Source organism: Oxyura jamaicensis, chromosome 4, assembly GCF_011077185.1.
Source record: "Oxyura jamaicensis isolate SHBP4307 breed ruddy duck chromosome 4, BPBGC_Ojam_1.0, whole genome shotgun sequence".
Taxonomy (NCBI): Eukaryota; Metazoa; Chordata; class Aves; order Anseriformes; family Anatidae; genus Oxyura; species Oxyura jamaicensis.
Genome location: NC_048896.1, coordinates 95,589,050 through 95,605,065, shown reverse-complemented (window position 1 = coordinate 95,605,065; position 16,016 = coordinate 95,589,050). Strand labels below are relative to the sequence as shown.

General features: G+C 49.8%; 1 long non-coding RNA gene across 1 annotated transcript in view; it reads right to left on the bottom strand.

Annotated features, from left to right (window-relative positions):
• Window positions 1-13,078: 13,078 nt before the first annotated feature.
• Window positions 13,079-16,016, bottom strand: part of LOC118167165 — a 12,054-nt gene continuing 9,116 nt past the window's right edge. The window contains exon 3 of the long non-coding RNA XR_004750985.1: window positions 13,079-13,088. This is a non-coding gene — a long non-coding RNA (uncharacterized LOC118167165). The remainder of the gene's footprint in view (window positions 13,089-16,016) is intronic.

Sequence of the window (16,016 nt, the reverse complement as noted above, 5' to 3'; positions counted from 1 at the left end):
CCCTTCCCTTCCCTTCCCTTCCCTTCCCTTCCCTTCCCTTCCACATTCCCTGACGCCGCTTCTCTGGCTTCTGTTCTCTTTGTTCCCTGCTGGCACCCCAGCTCCTAAATGCTTCCTGAAACAAAAGCGACTTGACCCCCAGCACATCACCGCTCATAGCAGGATCCATCACCGCATGCGATGAAACGTCCTCGCTGGCTTGACCGTGCTGGAAAATGGCACGACCCAGCCGTGCCCCTGCTCCCACACGTGGTGGGACGTGGACGGTCCACTCACGGGCTCTGCAGTGTGCTGGGCTGTGGGGCTGAGCCCCAAAACACGCTGTCTTTGGGGTATTTTAGTTTGGTCCGCTCATGAGCACCTGAGCCTAGGAGGGGTGTAAGAACAAGGAGGGTGGGAGATGCACAAGGGCATTTCAGCAAAGTGAGAAACAGGAGGAGAAAGGGTGGGAAAAGCTCGGGGACACAGTGAGGATGAGGAGAGGGACTCCCACTCTTCTGCCGGTGGAAACCTTCAAGGAGCCCACGGATATCCTCAGTGGAGGGGTCAAAGAGCAGAAGGCAGCTTGCAGAAGAGCCTCCTTCCCTCTGAGCTCACTTACGGCTCCTTCAGCGGGGGCCTTGGAGCAGCTCAGGCTCATGAATGATGAATCCTCCCAGCCCTCCTGGAGGGAAGGTCGTAGCCAGTGCCAGGAAAAACACTGGGATCGGCTTGGATTTTTCTTTTTGTTCTTTTTCTTTTGCTTTTTGGTAGCAAATAAAAAATTGGTAAAACATAGACATTCTCTGAATAGAATTTGGTGTCACCAGACTATGCATTTGGAGAAAAAAAATGTTTAAAAATAAATCAGGAAAAAAAAAAAAAAAAAGCCCATTTGAAAATGTGGAATTACTTTGTTTAGACCTTTTTGGAAACAAAGCATTTTGATGTCCTGATGTGAAGCAATTCCCTGTTTTGAAATTTCCTTCAAGTTATTTTAAGAACGCTAAAAAAAAAAATAAAAAAAAGTCTTGAGATTGAAAGAAAACATTTCATTTCTGGTAGAATTAATTTTAAAGAGCGGGTTTTTTAGAATTGCTGGTGAACTGGAAAATTCATGATTTTCTCAACTTGCCTTGTTGTCCCTACGGGAAAACAGAGTCCAGGGACACGAAACAATTTATCCAGCATCTGTCAGGGCTGGGAATTGAACTCCCGTTGTTGAAATGCTGGTTAAATACACCAGCTAGGGACACACGCTTCTGACCACGTCTGATCTCGGGGCGCTGCCTCGCCACGTCCTGCCCAAGCGACCCTCGGGGGTCAATCCGTGCCATCCGAAACGTGGGGGGGCTCAGCTCTGTTCCCCCCTTTGTGCAATAGCAGTAAGAAAAAAGGGGTCCTGAGAATTTTTTAAAGCCTGTTAATGATTTCCATCCTGCTCTCAAGCTTGGAATAGCAATCATCATCGTCGTATTGATGGCTGCGGGTCATTTGCCTTGGCCTGTGTCACGGCGTGGAGGTACCAAAACCCAGCTAAAACCAAAGAGCTCATCGGGGAACATTTCCCTGACCCGATGAAAACAGGGCATGGGAGCAGCCTGGACTTAGCCTGGGCACTACTCAGGTATATTTACCTGAAGAAAAATTGGAAATAATGATGCTTTTTGAAGAAGGAAGCCTCCAACATCCTCCACTGGGCCACTCTATTGCTGGGTGAATCAATTACAACGGCTTCGTTACTCATCTCAGCACCCGTGGCTGAGTTTGCCTGGGGTCTTTGCCACTGCTGCCCCTCGGACTCCCCCCAGGGCAGAGCAGGGTAACACACACACAGCACTCACTGCCGGCAAGGCCCTGCTTTATCACCCGTGGGACCCTCTCCGAGGTCCTTGGGGGTGCTCGGGGGGAAATTCTGCTCCGCACAAGCTGCAGGTAAGTTGTGGATGGTAGCGATCAGCCCAGGAGGTGTGGGAGTCACAACGCGAGGTCTCGTGGGGAGCACACGAGTTGGGCTTTTTGCTCCTGTGCCAGGGAGAGGAGCGGGTCTGCCCACACCACCTCAAAGTCCTGTTTCTGGGCTTTTCCTCTGCTTGCCCTCACCAGCTCACGGTCGCCTCCACAGCCCTGAGGGATGGCAATGGGAAAAGCAGCATGGTCTGCGAGCAGTGAAGGGTGTACAAGTCCTCCAACGTGTCCACTATGGAGCTAAATGTTCTTGGTCCAGTCCCCCGGGAGGAAAATAGGTGTTACCTATATATTTAGGTCTATATTAATGCATATTTTCATCCCTAGCTTGACAGCAAGCACTGAATCTGAGTTTTAACTTAGGTGGAAGGACAGATCTCTAGCCGTCCTGCTGTACGAGGAGCTTTTCTTCTCCAGGGATGGCAGAAGGACCTCACCGAGGGGCCTGTATCACCTGGAGAGCTGATCCTGCTCTTCAAATGATGCTCAGAGCTTGCTGGTGCTCTGGGTCTGATGGGCTTCATGCAGTGGTGGCAGAGCCCTTCAAAACCATGCTGGGGTGCGTCTCTGCTGGCTGGAGAAGGAGCTGAGGGAAATGAGTTCGTGAGATGCCGCCTGCCCTATAGATGCATAAAACAGTGCAAAATGACCTTTTTTTTTTTTTGGTGCTAAGGGGTCTCCGTGGGATAAGCCCAAGTAGGTACAAGGAGGGATCTTACAGACCACATATTTTGACATAAGCTCCCACACCCTGCCTGAGTCCCACTGTACAAACTGAGATGTTTTTCTACATCTGGGCCATAACCACCCTGGCCATGTATCTGCTTTTGGGTGCCTCTTCCCTGCTACAGCAAAGAAACACCAGCACTGCTCGACCTGGCAGGGGATTTACGTGGGTAAGCACAGCTAAGTGCCTCTGCCCACTGGTTTCCTGCAATGACTTCTCCCATTTGGCCTCTTCCCTGCTCCAGGAGAGCAGGTTTCCCCCCGCTCCCTCCCTCCAGCAAGGCCCTTGGAAGAGCAGCGCAGCTCCTCTTACAGCGCCGCAGCCTCCGCATCTATTTTTAAGCCTCCTGAGGACAAGCCTGGACGAGGAATGGAAGCCCAGCTGTAAGGGGAAACCAGAAGAGAAGGTGCCAAGCAGACTTTGGTCTCAAATTTATGCATACAAAAAAAAAAAAAAAAAAAAAACTCTCAGAAATTGGTTCCAGATAAGGGGTGACCTACTGGGTCTGACAGCTGCGCCTAGCACAGCTGCCACCGCGCCGCCGAGCGCATCCAGATGTGCGCCCCCCCGCGCGCCGCCAAACTTTCCGCCGGCACCGCGCTCCCCCGCGCCAGGAGGGGCCCGGGCTGGACGTGCTGACATGATGGATGGCTTCTTCCCTCGCCCCAGCCTCTGGAGGGGCGATGCTTTTGGGTGCTGGGAACTATTGACAGCTCGGTTCTCAGCGTCACCACGTCAGCCATCTGCTTGTCCCTGCGCGGGGCAGGTCAGGCTTTCAGAAGACTTTCCCCGTCTTCGCTGCTGATTGTGTCAGTGGACCCCTGGCAAGCCACCCTGCTCCTTATTGCCCCTGTGCCCCTTCATCCATCTCCTCTGGGTGGGCTTGCAAGCTCCTGGAGGCCTGGGCTCCTGCATCTAGCACCTGGGCGAGCTTTGGTTTGGGACAGGGTGCCTAGGAGCTCCTGTGAAACACAGCGAGTGAACTCATCTGGTGGGCAACTACCACACGGCAGTGGAACTAAGCTTGTGTTTAGGAGATTACAAATATTTTTGTGGTTAGAAATAAAATAAACACGCCATAAAAGACAGCCCATCAAATAGTCATTTCTAGAGATTGCTGCCATCCAAAAAATGCTGCCTATTTCTGCTCCCATGCCCATACGAAGCTAACTCCTCTTTCCTGAGGTTTATTTCATCGAGAAGTGTATGAATTAAATGCATTGGCCTCGGGGCCAGCCAGCACCAAGGATCACTTGACAGAGACCCTGCACAAGTTCAGAGCGGGCACTACTCTGCCCCCAGCCACAGAGCTGATGGCAAAGCACAGAGGAGAAAGGCAAAACAAAGCAGCAGAGAAGACAGAGCAGTGGCAGCAGACCCTTTAGTTTCACAACTATTTTTTCCACCAGCCAGCATGGCTTTTGTCCTGAGCAAAGGCTGGAAAAAGTGCCCAACCATTTCCTTCCTGTGGCCACTCGAGTGACATCTGCCACGCAGAGGGCTGTGCTGTGGCAGGTTGCACAGCAGCGAGTGGCACCCCCAGGCGATGGGATGCAACTTTCCACGTGGGGAGCCTGCCTTCGAGAGGTGATCCCAGAACATCTTAGTGCCCCCTCATCCCCTACCAGCAAACACCTGAGTGGAGGAACAGCTGTAACACGGGTGGCAGATACAAAAACAAAGGCTGTAGCCTGCAGTAAAGCAGTTTTGTCATCCAAATCCCTGGCTTACAAATAGTGTTTCCCCTGATGCATGTGCTCTGAGCCATTTTTCCCCCCAGTCTGGCTGTTCACGCAGTAAATGAGATGTTCACCTCCAGGTCCAAGCTGGCTCTGCTCGTCTGGATGAGCTGGCTCCTCCTAAGTGCCATGTCCCAGCCTCGTCTGCTTGTGGTTCTGGCATTGTCAGAAGGCTCAGTGGGCCAAATCCTCTACCCAGGGACTCTGCACAGCAGCTCCACATCACCCTGGCCATCTTCTGGAGCCTCTGTTTTTTGTGGTGTGATGGCATGGCTCCACGTGCCCCAGACCGTAGTCTTGGAGAAGGATCTGGCTGGTAAGGTCAGGCTCATACGCAGGTCAAGTTTAGGTTTCCAGACCAAGGTATCACATACAGCTTAGGCTCTGCAGGCTCAGATATTCCCCATTTTCTGCCCAAGTCTTGTGGCATGAGCCCAGTGGATCTCCTTTGTTCAGTGCTTTGATTTGTGGATTACGTGGTAAGGAAATTTAATCACCCTGCCACAGGGGGACAAAAGTCAACTGTCTAGTGAGGTTGTAATGTAATTAGCTGGAATACATCGGGAATTCAGAGGTTTCCTTGCAGACAAGACATCCCAGTAGCTGTTCTCCAAATGTCCCTGCCAACAAATTCATCCACGGTAAGGGAATGCTAAATAGTCCTCAATAAGTGGATTTTAAGTGAATATTGGAATGCAAATTAAAATGCACCAGTCGTCTCTGATCTACATTACCCCAAGGGCTGATGGTTACTTAGCCACTGGAGACAGCAGAAGAGAAAGGCCCCTTCAAATTGTTGTCATCCAAGTTGAGAGATTACCAGTTCTTCAGTTCGCCTTGTAAATCTTTTTGCCCTGGAAAAGAGCACGAAAATCCAGCCGGCGTTTAAGTTCTGTGGTTTGGTAGATACTGCCAGAGGAATGGGAAAAATGGCATATAGAGAGAAATCCTCCTCTGCTGAGAGAAGAGTAACAAATAGATTTCACTGGGCTGGAACAGCCAGAAACCCTGGGAGCAGATGTCCCAGGCGAGGCCCCCGGCAGTACCGATAACCTGACCGGGGGTCCCAGCAAGGCACAGTCCCCTTCCAGAGCTGAACAGACCATAACAACGAGGAGCAGCTCTGGTGGCGTAGGAGGATCCCTAAAGCCAGCTGGAGATGGTTGGGTTGCATCCAGAGGCTTGGTTCAGCTCTTCAGGCTCTGGGACAATCCCGCTCAGAGCGGGATTCTTCTTCTGTGGGCCTTCTTCTGCTACGGGTCACCTGTCCGGAGTGAAAATGCTCTGAAAGGATTTTGGGGCATTACAAGACTGATAAAAGTTAGTTGGTCATGTCTCCCCATGCAGTGCAATCTTTGGGTCTTGCTACAGCTGCCCACAGCAGGTGAAACAAGACCCTTTGCATATGAGGAGATGCTTGAAGTAGCAGGGATCCTTTGGAGACCAGTGCCCTTCTGTTGCTCTTCCTCCAGGAAAGACACAGGTTTTGTCTCAGATGTTTTCACTGGGTGTAATACGGACCTACTGGCCTAATTCACACAGCAGTCTTTGGACGCATCAGCGAGCTTTCAAGTTCTGTAGGTTGCCTTTAAATTCAGTACAAGAAATGCTTTGATCAAGTCCCAGTGGGTGACAAAGGGGCTTCTTCTGGACAGGACCCACAACCATCCTCTTTGCCGTTTGCCAGCACGTGCTTCCCTACCGAATGGTACCAGAGCTGGATCCTGAGGATGCTTCAGGAGGGGATTTGTGTCAGCCTGGTCTTGATCCTATGCAGGGGCATCATTTATGCCTGCCCTGGTCTTAGGGTCTCTCTTGGGTATCTGCTTTTGGTCACAGTGAAGGAAACACTGGTCTGGAGACATTTTAGTTTGACCAACATATCCACACTTTTCCCTGGGGTTCTTCAGTTCTTGGTGTCCAAAGGGGCAAGAGATTTTTTTTTTTTAGAAAGCTTTTAGAAAGCTTGTGCCTAGTTCATGGAGTGCAACAGTCTTCTCACCTTCTAAAAGCACCCAGAGACCTTCTACTCACATTAAATAATTGCATTTCCCACGTGTCTGGTGCTACACCAGCCAACAGACCTCCCACATCTCCTGCACTGGGCAGATTTGCTCCTGTCTGGCACTGCCCCACCGATCCTCATGGTCCTCATCCTCCTTATTTCACGCAGGGCAACCCAAACAAGCTGAAGGCACGGCTTTAGAGGGGGGTCGGTGGCACTGCAGCAATGCCACGATGGCCTTTCTGGTTCGGAAAGAAACCAGGCTCAGTTTGGGTGGGACCCGGCAAATCTCTTGGCAGGCACCTGGAGGCTCTGCAGGAGCATCCACGTGGCAGCCAAACCAAACCACATGGAAATGAGTTCGGAGAAACCCTCCTGGTGGCTGCCTATAACGGGGGAAGTGTTCAGGGCTGCAAAGTGCCCGCAGGATTTTTCAGCACGGCTGCACCCTCGGTCCAGTTTGCTCTTGCAAAGGGTAGCTGCTGATTTCAGGTTAAAATGCTGGGCTATAATGATGGCTGCAGAGGCAACCGTAACCCCAGAGAGGACACCGTCTCCCCCCAGCTCCCTGCTGCTTTTCCATCTTCCTCTGTTTATTCCTTCCTGATGAATGTTCATTAGCAGCATTGTTAGCAGCTGTTGGCAAGGGGCATTTTTTGTCAATTTGCAGCAGGGGCTTAAGAGGAGAATGAAAAGCAAGGCCTGGCTTTAATTTAAAGCAAGGCCACGAGGCATCTGTGATTCTGGGTACAGTAGGCAGTTGCTGGTGGGGAGGACTTAAGTTTCAAAACAGCCTCATGGTGTAGCAAGATTTGGAGGCCTGCTTGCAATTTTATCCCTATCCCCATCCCCCAAGAAAAAAAATATATAAAAGGGAGAGAAAGCAAATAATGTACTCTCAATGTAACTGAGATTTCATATGAAAGGCCAGATTCAGCCCAGACAACCTGTGGCAACTGGTATATTTAATTGTATATGGTAATGAAGTTTTGATTCCTTTTTTTTTTTTTTTTTTTTTTTTTTTTTATTTCCTTCTCTGCTTTTCCTTTTTCCCTGAAGGGTCATGACTTGTGAATAATCACAGTTGGATACCATGGGAATCTGGCCCATTTCGAGTCTGGGTGCCATTCCCTGCTGCTCCATAAATACCTGTTGCAAAGTAAATTATGGGGTAAACATGCTCGGGAGGCAGTTTGGGATAATTTCCACCTTTAGGCTGTTTCCCATGCCCTGAGCATGACCTTGGGGAAGAAAAAGGAAGAAATAAGAAAAAAAAAAAAAAGGAAGAGAAAGAAAAGTAGAAAAAAGAAGTAGGAAGAAAAAAATAGCTTTCTTCCTAACAAAATGAATGAAATATTAAATCAAAACTGATCCATCATAATGGTTAGTTTTAATCCCATTAGATTTTCTGGGAGGAGATGGGAGCAACTGTTTTTTTTGCGTCTGGAAGAGGGCTGCTGCATTTGCCACTGATGGAGCCTGGGACAGGATTGAGGTCTGTCTGTTTTTACAGCACTAACTCACCCTATACTGCCCCCAGCTTAAAAAAAAATAAATAAAAATCAATGGATGTGCTGGAAATTAGAGTATGTTCTACCTCTTTCCTTCGTGAAGGCAGAGTCAGAGTTTCAGATGTCCCTGCATGAGTTATGGATCCACCTCCCGGTGCCCAGTGCCACAGACCCTCAGCCCGACACCCCCGAGGGGGTCACACATGCAAGTCGTGGTTGCAAACTGAGGTTTGGGCTCCCCAGATCACTGGGGGCAATAGACACAGAGGAGCATTTGATGGAAGAGCCTTTGGGCAAAAATGGAATCTTCCACTAAATGAGGGCAAGGAACCTCTCCCTAAAGACCTTTGATATGAATGATCTTGCAGCACTCGAGAAAAGCTGCGTATTGAACGGGGAAGCTATTTTTAGCCCTGTAATAGCAGGGCCACGGCTGAGCATCGTCTGTTCGTGCTGGATTCTGGCTTTGAGAAACCAGAACCTCTCTCTATCTGCGCTTCGATCTGGAATTTGATTTTTGGCTAAAAAGGCAGGCTTCTTGACAGTGTTTTAATGCTTACTTGACCCAAATCCAACTTCACTTCATCTTGGCTTCCACAGTAAGAGTTTTCCCCTCTCTGCTCTGTTTTATATGGTTTCCATGCCCTGACACGACCCCCATTAACTTCAGCGTAAAAAGCGTTTGTCTGAAGACAAGAGTTCCCCTGGCTTTTTTCACCTTTTTTCCTCCAAACCTCTGTTTCTGGGCTAATAATTTTTTACGAGTTAAGTGATTTCTAGTGGCTAATTTGCGAGCTCCATTCATTATTTCCACGTTGGGGTTTTATTGGCAGGGAAGGTAAACAAGCAGCGTTTGGTGCCAAGCAGCCTGCAGCCCCCCGTGAGGTCCCTTCCCTCCCTGCCTCCAAGCCTGGCTTCTGTTTGTCCCGTGCCCTGTGCCCACGTGGAAGGGACATCAGTGCCAAGGTGCTTCTGATGCCTGCTCTGTTGGCGCTGTGTGCTGGTGAGGTGTGTGCATCTGAATGCAAGGAAAATGGGTCATTTTGGGTGCCCGTGCCCAGGTTTGGAGGCTTTACCTGCCTGCTGTGCACCATGCCTTTGCTGAGACCATGAGCCTGGGAAGAGCCCTGTCACCAGGCCCACCTGTTCTCCAACCCATTGTAGCTGAAAACCAAGGCATAAATTCCCTTCTTTTGCCTTCTATTTATTTTAGTCTTCTCCTGCTGAATATACATATATATATATATATATATATATATATATTTTCCCCCAGGCATTGAAGGCTGTTCTTTTGCTCAGGACTGTAGGTGGTAGGGTGTTTTCCATCATCTGCAATCATAGAGGCTCTGAGTTGGCCTTGAGGGAGCTGGATTCAGCTCTTGGCTCCTCCATCCCTGCTCCACTCCTGACCTATGCTGCAGGAAAGGTGCAGTTTGGGTCCCTTCTGCCTAAATGTGAAGCGCACATAAGCCATAGCTTAATGCCATTTAATCCAGTGGAAACATCCCCATTTTTTGTCACATTAAGAGCATGTTCAGCTCCCATCGTGCTGCCGTCAGAGAGCTTTCAGGCAGGGAATTTTCAGTACGAAGGCCTGGGTTAAGTTTTTGAGAGAAATAAAAGAAGGAAAAATCCATCATTTGCCACTGTTACAGCGGCTTGAACACATTTCTCGGAGTGACTGGTATGTCCAAGAATCTCGCGTCTAACCACAGCCCTTTTCACATTTCATCCGCGTGTGATTGCTGCCCTTTCTGGATGCTTTGGCACTTACACCCTGGCACCACGTCTGGGCTCTGGCCGCGGGATCCCAAACGCTCCCGAGCGGTGACATTAATGGGCTGTGTGTGACACCGAAAGCCACGGCAAGAAACTCAGCCCAGGCACCACGGTGCCCGTGTGCCTGCTGCAGGGATACGGGCTGGGGGGCTCCTGAGGATGCTGTGCCAGGCTCAGATGCTCCCCATCGCTTTGGCAGGAGGAAAGGGCTGGAAAGTGGGATTAAATCTCCAGGGAATCCCAACCGGACGAGTCCGGCATCCCTTAAAATAACCCCGTCCCTGGTTCCATGTGGCCGATGGATCCCGGATTTCAGGGCTGCTTTCGGGAAGCGAGGAACGCAACCAGCAAGCTCAGCTCGGGGCTAAGGGGGCTGCCTCCTGCCAGCAGGGTTCAGGTCCCTGGTGGGAGAGATGCCCACCCCTCGGACAGCCAGGATGATCCCAAGATTTTTCCACTCATGTTCATTGTACCTCGGTTTTCCCGCTGTGAAAATTGTGATAACATTATTTCCTTGTCCTCTGCCCCTTTGGTGTTTTATTTTGGAGGTACCCAACAAGGCTGAGTTTATCCAGCTTTATGGACTTGGAGGTTCAGGACAGCCAGACCAGCCTGAATGGGAATTTTGAACAGAAAGGGCAACCAAAACATTTCATTTCTTGCTGTTTTATTATTTTTATTATTTTCTTAAACACTGGGTTGTCATGTGCAGGAGAAGGCATTTTCTGAGCCGTTCTCACCCTCCTTTTCGCACATCTTTCACAGCTTCCTCCCCGTGCCCCCTGCCCTCCTGCTGCTTCCTCCTGTTCAGCCCAGACGTGGAGATGCTGTGGTCGTGCTGTGGCCGATTATTTTCCCCACCCAGAGGGGGAAATAGGAACGGGATGGGGGGAAGGTTCCTGGGCCCCCATCTCAGAGCCGTGCAGTCAGGACGTCTCTTTTCTTCTGGGCTTAAAACGAGTCTGCCTGGTGCTGCTGATGGGGAGCCCGGCGTGCCTGAGGATCAAGCAAAAGCAAACACCGACCTGCCCGGGGGGTACTGTGGAGGAAGTGGTGATTGCACACGGATTGTGCGAGAGAATTTGTGCAAATGCCTCAGATCTGGAGCAATCCAAGGACACCAGATGCTTCTAAGGAGCAGTGGAGAGGATCTGTGGTACGTAGAGATAGGAGAATAATGAACCTTTCTTTTCAGCAAATGACCTGAAAAATTGCGAGCTGGAGAAGATTAGGATGTTTGATTTTGTTGTATATAAAACAAGAAATCTTTTTCAGGCTTTTCAAGCCTGATCAAAAAAAAAACAAACCACCAAAATAAAACAAGAAAAGAAAGAGTGCTTATGCATGTGGGGAGTTTATTACAACTTTTGGTTTTGACTTGAAACAAAAAGCTCCCTTTTCAGATGGTGGAAGCCTTCTTCATTTAATTTGCAAAAAAAAAAAAAAAAACAACAAAATTCAGCTTCTAGTTGTTCACCCTGAAATGATTTAAAGAAGTGCCACGTGAGCCACTGCAGGCGCAGGGGCAGGCACCGACCTGTGCCGCCCGATGCAGCGTGTGGCTCCTCTCGCCTGCGCGCTGCGGAGCAAAAGCCGCAGCTCTGCCTTAAGCCCTCGGGCCTCTGAAGCTGCCGGTGTCTCCCACTGACTATAGATGGAGACCAGGGACCTAAATTTGTACATTTTTTTTTAATGATTAAAATTAGTGAAGTAACTTTGATGGCATTAAAGCAGCTGGGCTTCTTCAGTTCCTGGCCATGCAAGGTGAGTTTCTCAAGCCTCCGGTCCCTGCTCTTGTCTGGATTCTCCAGTAGATCGCAGGTCCTGGGCGAGGACGTGTTACAGCTCTGTGATGACACACGGGCAGTGAGACACATGGGGAAGACTGATTTGCCAGGCTCAGAGGCATTTCCTATTATCAAGAAAATAGGGGAAAATGTGCAGCTGTGTTAGGCCAGACCAACCAACACCGTGGTAAGGCGAGGGCATGCAGATGGCAACGTATCTGCAGAATGATTGACAAATCATGGCTTTCCTGTGACAGAGATCGCATCTTTGTGTTTAACAGACCTTGGTGGGGTTCCTCTCCCACGAACACCTTCTGCCAAGAAGCCATGCAGGCTTGTGGTTTTCACAGCTCTGCCCCGTGTGAAGGGACACTTCTTTGGTTTGTTCTGAATTTCAGCCTGCCTCCAGGAGCCAGCCTGCCTGCTTCCTCTCTGCTAATGAAGATGGCAGCTAGACCAGGATCTAATCAGAAACTCCAGCTTCACACATCTCTCATGCTCCGAAGGTCAGGTGCTTGGAGGCTGTAACCAGGAGACCCATGCAACCTGTGCCATGGCCTAAGGTTCCCTCTGCATGCATTTTGCTACGATCTCCGCAGGAAAAAGGATGCTGGGCTAGGTGAATATTTGGTCCAAACCATTCCAGCTGCAATCTTAGAAAGATAGCTGAGAAAGTAAGGGAAGGCCTTCAGAAGAGAACATCTCCTTTCCTCCTCCTGTGTCCTGACCAGAAGTTCCTGGACATTCTGCCCAGGAGCACGGGACTCTTTAAGCCTGCATAAATACCAGCCCCAGGCAGAACTGAGGGATTAAACTGGCTTCTCTGGAGAGAGGAAAGGATGATGAAGTGTTTCCCCGCGAAGCCCAGATTCCACAGAAACCTCCAGTCTCATTATCTCTGCAGAGGACATCCATGAAGTTTGACAAGCCGTAATTGCGTGGTGCGGTCAGGTTCCAGATGCAGCTCACTTTTTTGCTTTTTCTCCCCCTCCATCCCCGAGGGCACAGTCAGGGTTACACTTACTGTAACTCGACTCTGCCTGCTGCTGTTGTGAGCAAAGGAGCCGTGCCTGACATCCTCAGCAGCGCTGGGAGCTCTGTCGGCCCAGACCCGCCTTTGAAATTGCCATTCTAGCTCAGTGAGCAAGAAGACAACGCCAGGAGACATCACCAGCCTGTAACTTGCTCCCCTGGGCAGCCCCATACAACTTTGCCTGAGGCAGACAACATCCCAGAAACAGCCCTCAGAGGGCTAGCATAAAATTTGGAATTTATCAGTAAATGCTATTTTTAGAGCCCAGTAGCTGAGCTTGATTTTAACATTTTTTAATACCCCTGGCAAGTAGCCATGCTTAAATCAGACTTGATTTTAAGCTAAATAAAATCACTGCACATATACATCTGGCTGCTACAAAGCTGTGTTCAGATTTTACCTTTTCATTATAAAAAATAAAAGCAAAGCCACAAAATTGCTCTTATTAGTGCTTTATGGTTTATGTAATATAAAAGCCTTTGCTCACATTTATCCTGGATAGTAAAGGCAATACTTTTGAACCGTGATGGAGAGCTGTTTGCACCTGTATCCTAAACCATCTGAGAGGTTCATAACTCAGCACTTTGCCTCCTCTTCTCTTGTCACAGGCTGGGGAAACTGAGGCAAGAACAGCACGTGGGCTGAAGAGGCAACATGCAGAGGCACTGCTGTTCCTGCTCTGGAGGCTGAAGCCCATCAGGCCTGAAAGAGGCAATGGGTCCCCTCTACCACCAGGTGATGCAGGATGAGGAAACGGTTGTTTTTCTCTAAACCAAAGGAGTGAGCAAACCTGTGGTAGGTCTGCTGATGCTCACCATGGAGATCATAGGAGAGGGTGAGGAGTCTTCCCAAGAGGGGAATCTCCAAAAGTTCCCCCAGCTTTTTCCCTGAAATCCCCGTGCTCTTGCTGTGTGCTTGTACAGCACCGATGAGCAGAGCCTGCAGCCCCTTTCCTTTCCATCTCTTGTGGAGACCATCTCTGAACATCCCTGGGGGGATTCATTGGATTAAGCATGGACAGTACAGGTAAGAAGTTCATTGCTGTGAAATGCCCTTCCTCGGGCTGAAACCCAGCTGCATGCAGGGGGGGACACTCCCCATTCCCCAAACCCAGCTCCACCAGCTGCCCACCCAGCCCTAACCCAGCTCGGGGCTTCCTGCTTTACAAGCCGGTGGTAGGTAGGGCTTGCAAACACCGCCGAGAAGGCTCAGCCTCCCCCAGGACACCCGAGTCATTTCTTCCACTGCTTGCCGTGCTCACCCCGTGGTACAAAAATAGAAACTTCCACAATGAGCTCAACTTTATCCCACTTGTCTGCGAGCCAGCATTTAGGCTACGCTATAAATTATGGACCCAAGTCAGCTTGTGCCAGCCCTTAATTTGCAGTAACTTTATCCCATAAATGCCCCCATTGTTCGGTGAGGTGACACTTTTGCTTTCATTTCTATATTTATAACTTGGTTAATATCCCCTTTTACATACGTTTTCTTGGATAACAAAAGTCAGCTTGCTGCCTTCTTCCTCCCCTTCTCCACCCCACCTCAGCTCTCATCCCCCTGGATAGGAAAAATACTAAAGAGGAAAGGAAAATGAGCTGCAAAAGAAGAGGTGGCTCCAGCCTCGTGGAGAGCAGGGCTTTCCTACGTGGTGATGCAAATCAACATCCACTGCATATAAATGTCATCTGCATTGGGAATGTGTCAACCCACCAAGATAGCTCTTGTTGTCTGATGCAAGAGAAATTGCATCCTGGGAGCAACCATAAGCTCAGCTTTGCGACTATTTTACTCCCCATGACTTTGGTAAGACTCAGTTCTCCATCTGGGAGTTGGAAAAAGCAGGACATCCCTCAGTGAGGTCTTGCCACAGAGGACAGCTGTGGGTTTAGAGCTGGCTTGGGTTGGTTGGGGCCAAGGTGGCCCACCATAGCCTTAAATCAAAGGCTCAGCAGCCTCTGCAACCTTGTGAAGACCTCCTGCAGCATCTTGCAGGACTTTATCTCAAGGTTGCCTCTTAGCGAGAGGCTGGGGACCTGCATCATGGATGCAGGGTTTGGATAAAGTCCCAAGGGACCACCAGGCCAGCGTATGGGATGCGTGCTGGTGCTGAGGGGTTTCATACCTCTTTGCGTTGGTGCCTGCATCTGGTTACAGCGAGCTCGCATGCCATCATTGGGCTTCACGTGGGCTTCATATGTCTGCTGACGTCTTTTGTCGCTGGCTGGTGACTCAAGGCTGTGGGGGATTTCTCCCGTCCGCAGGACCCTTTCCAAAATCGGGGGACTGCTGGGCTGTGGCAGCAGCCAATTTCAATTAGACATTGATTATTTTTATCCACTGAAATGGGGAAGTCCAACAGCTCCCTCCCAGTGATGGGGGCCAGGAGAACACCCAGAAGGCGCAGGACAGAGGCTGGGTGTTGTACAGCAGCGTGGGAGTCTTGGATCTCTGCTCTAACAGCAGGAGGCCTGAAACCCACACCGAGGGAGATGCCAACATTTGGTGATTTCTGCTCTTTCTTGGCTTGCACCCAGGTCTTATCACAGCTCCAATTTCTGCCACGTGGGGCTGAAAACTCAGTGTGCGCGGTGCGTGGAGCCACAGAAGTCAGGGTGGAACAACGCTGCCTCACCTCTGCTGGGGCCCAGCACCATTGCCCTGTCCTGGGGCAATAAGGCACATGCAATGATGCTGCTGACCAGAAGGCAGGAGGGGGTGGCAGCCCACCTTCGGTTTTACCATGGGGCTTTTATGCCTTACGGGCACGTGGGAAACACATCCCTGCACCCAAGCACAAGCCTTTGCACTAGTCCGTGCACGGGGACACGACTGGCCGAGGAGTTAGTTTCAATCCAAGATTTTCCTTTCCACTTAAGCAGCTGCTTTAACCTTCCACAGAGCAGACAAACAAGCAGTGCACGCAAACACAGACACAAAGGCATGCGCACGTGCACAACGCCCTCGGCGGTGGCTTGCGTGGGACAACACGAAGCAGATGCTGGTGATGGAGCGGGTGCGTGGCAAAGCCGCGAGAAGCAGAGCACTGACGGCGGTGGGAGGCAGAAAGCATTGCCCAATTTTTTTTTTTTTTTTTTTTTTTTTTTTTTCCCATTCCCTGTATTCCGCCCACCCGTCATCCCCTTTCTCTCTCTTTTCCCCCAAAGTTCATTCCTTCCACCTCCAGCTTGTCCACGACCACAGCTTTCTCCCTCTACCTCCCTATAATCATGATCGTTTTTAAGCTCCCTGTCTTTTTGCACTGTGTTTGCAAAACCCCTTGCTCAGCAGATCTTTCTTGTAAACCTGGACATTGCTTAAGCCCAGGTCATAAATCATGATAAATCTCTCTGATTTGATAAATCTCTGCTGATTCTTAATGGAGGTTTTTCTCCTCATCATAGAGAAAAATGGAAACAAATGGAGCATTTTCTCTTTTCTCTCTTTATTTTATTTTATTTTATTTTATTTTATTTTATTTTATTTTATTT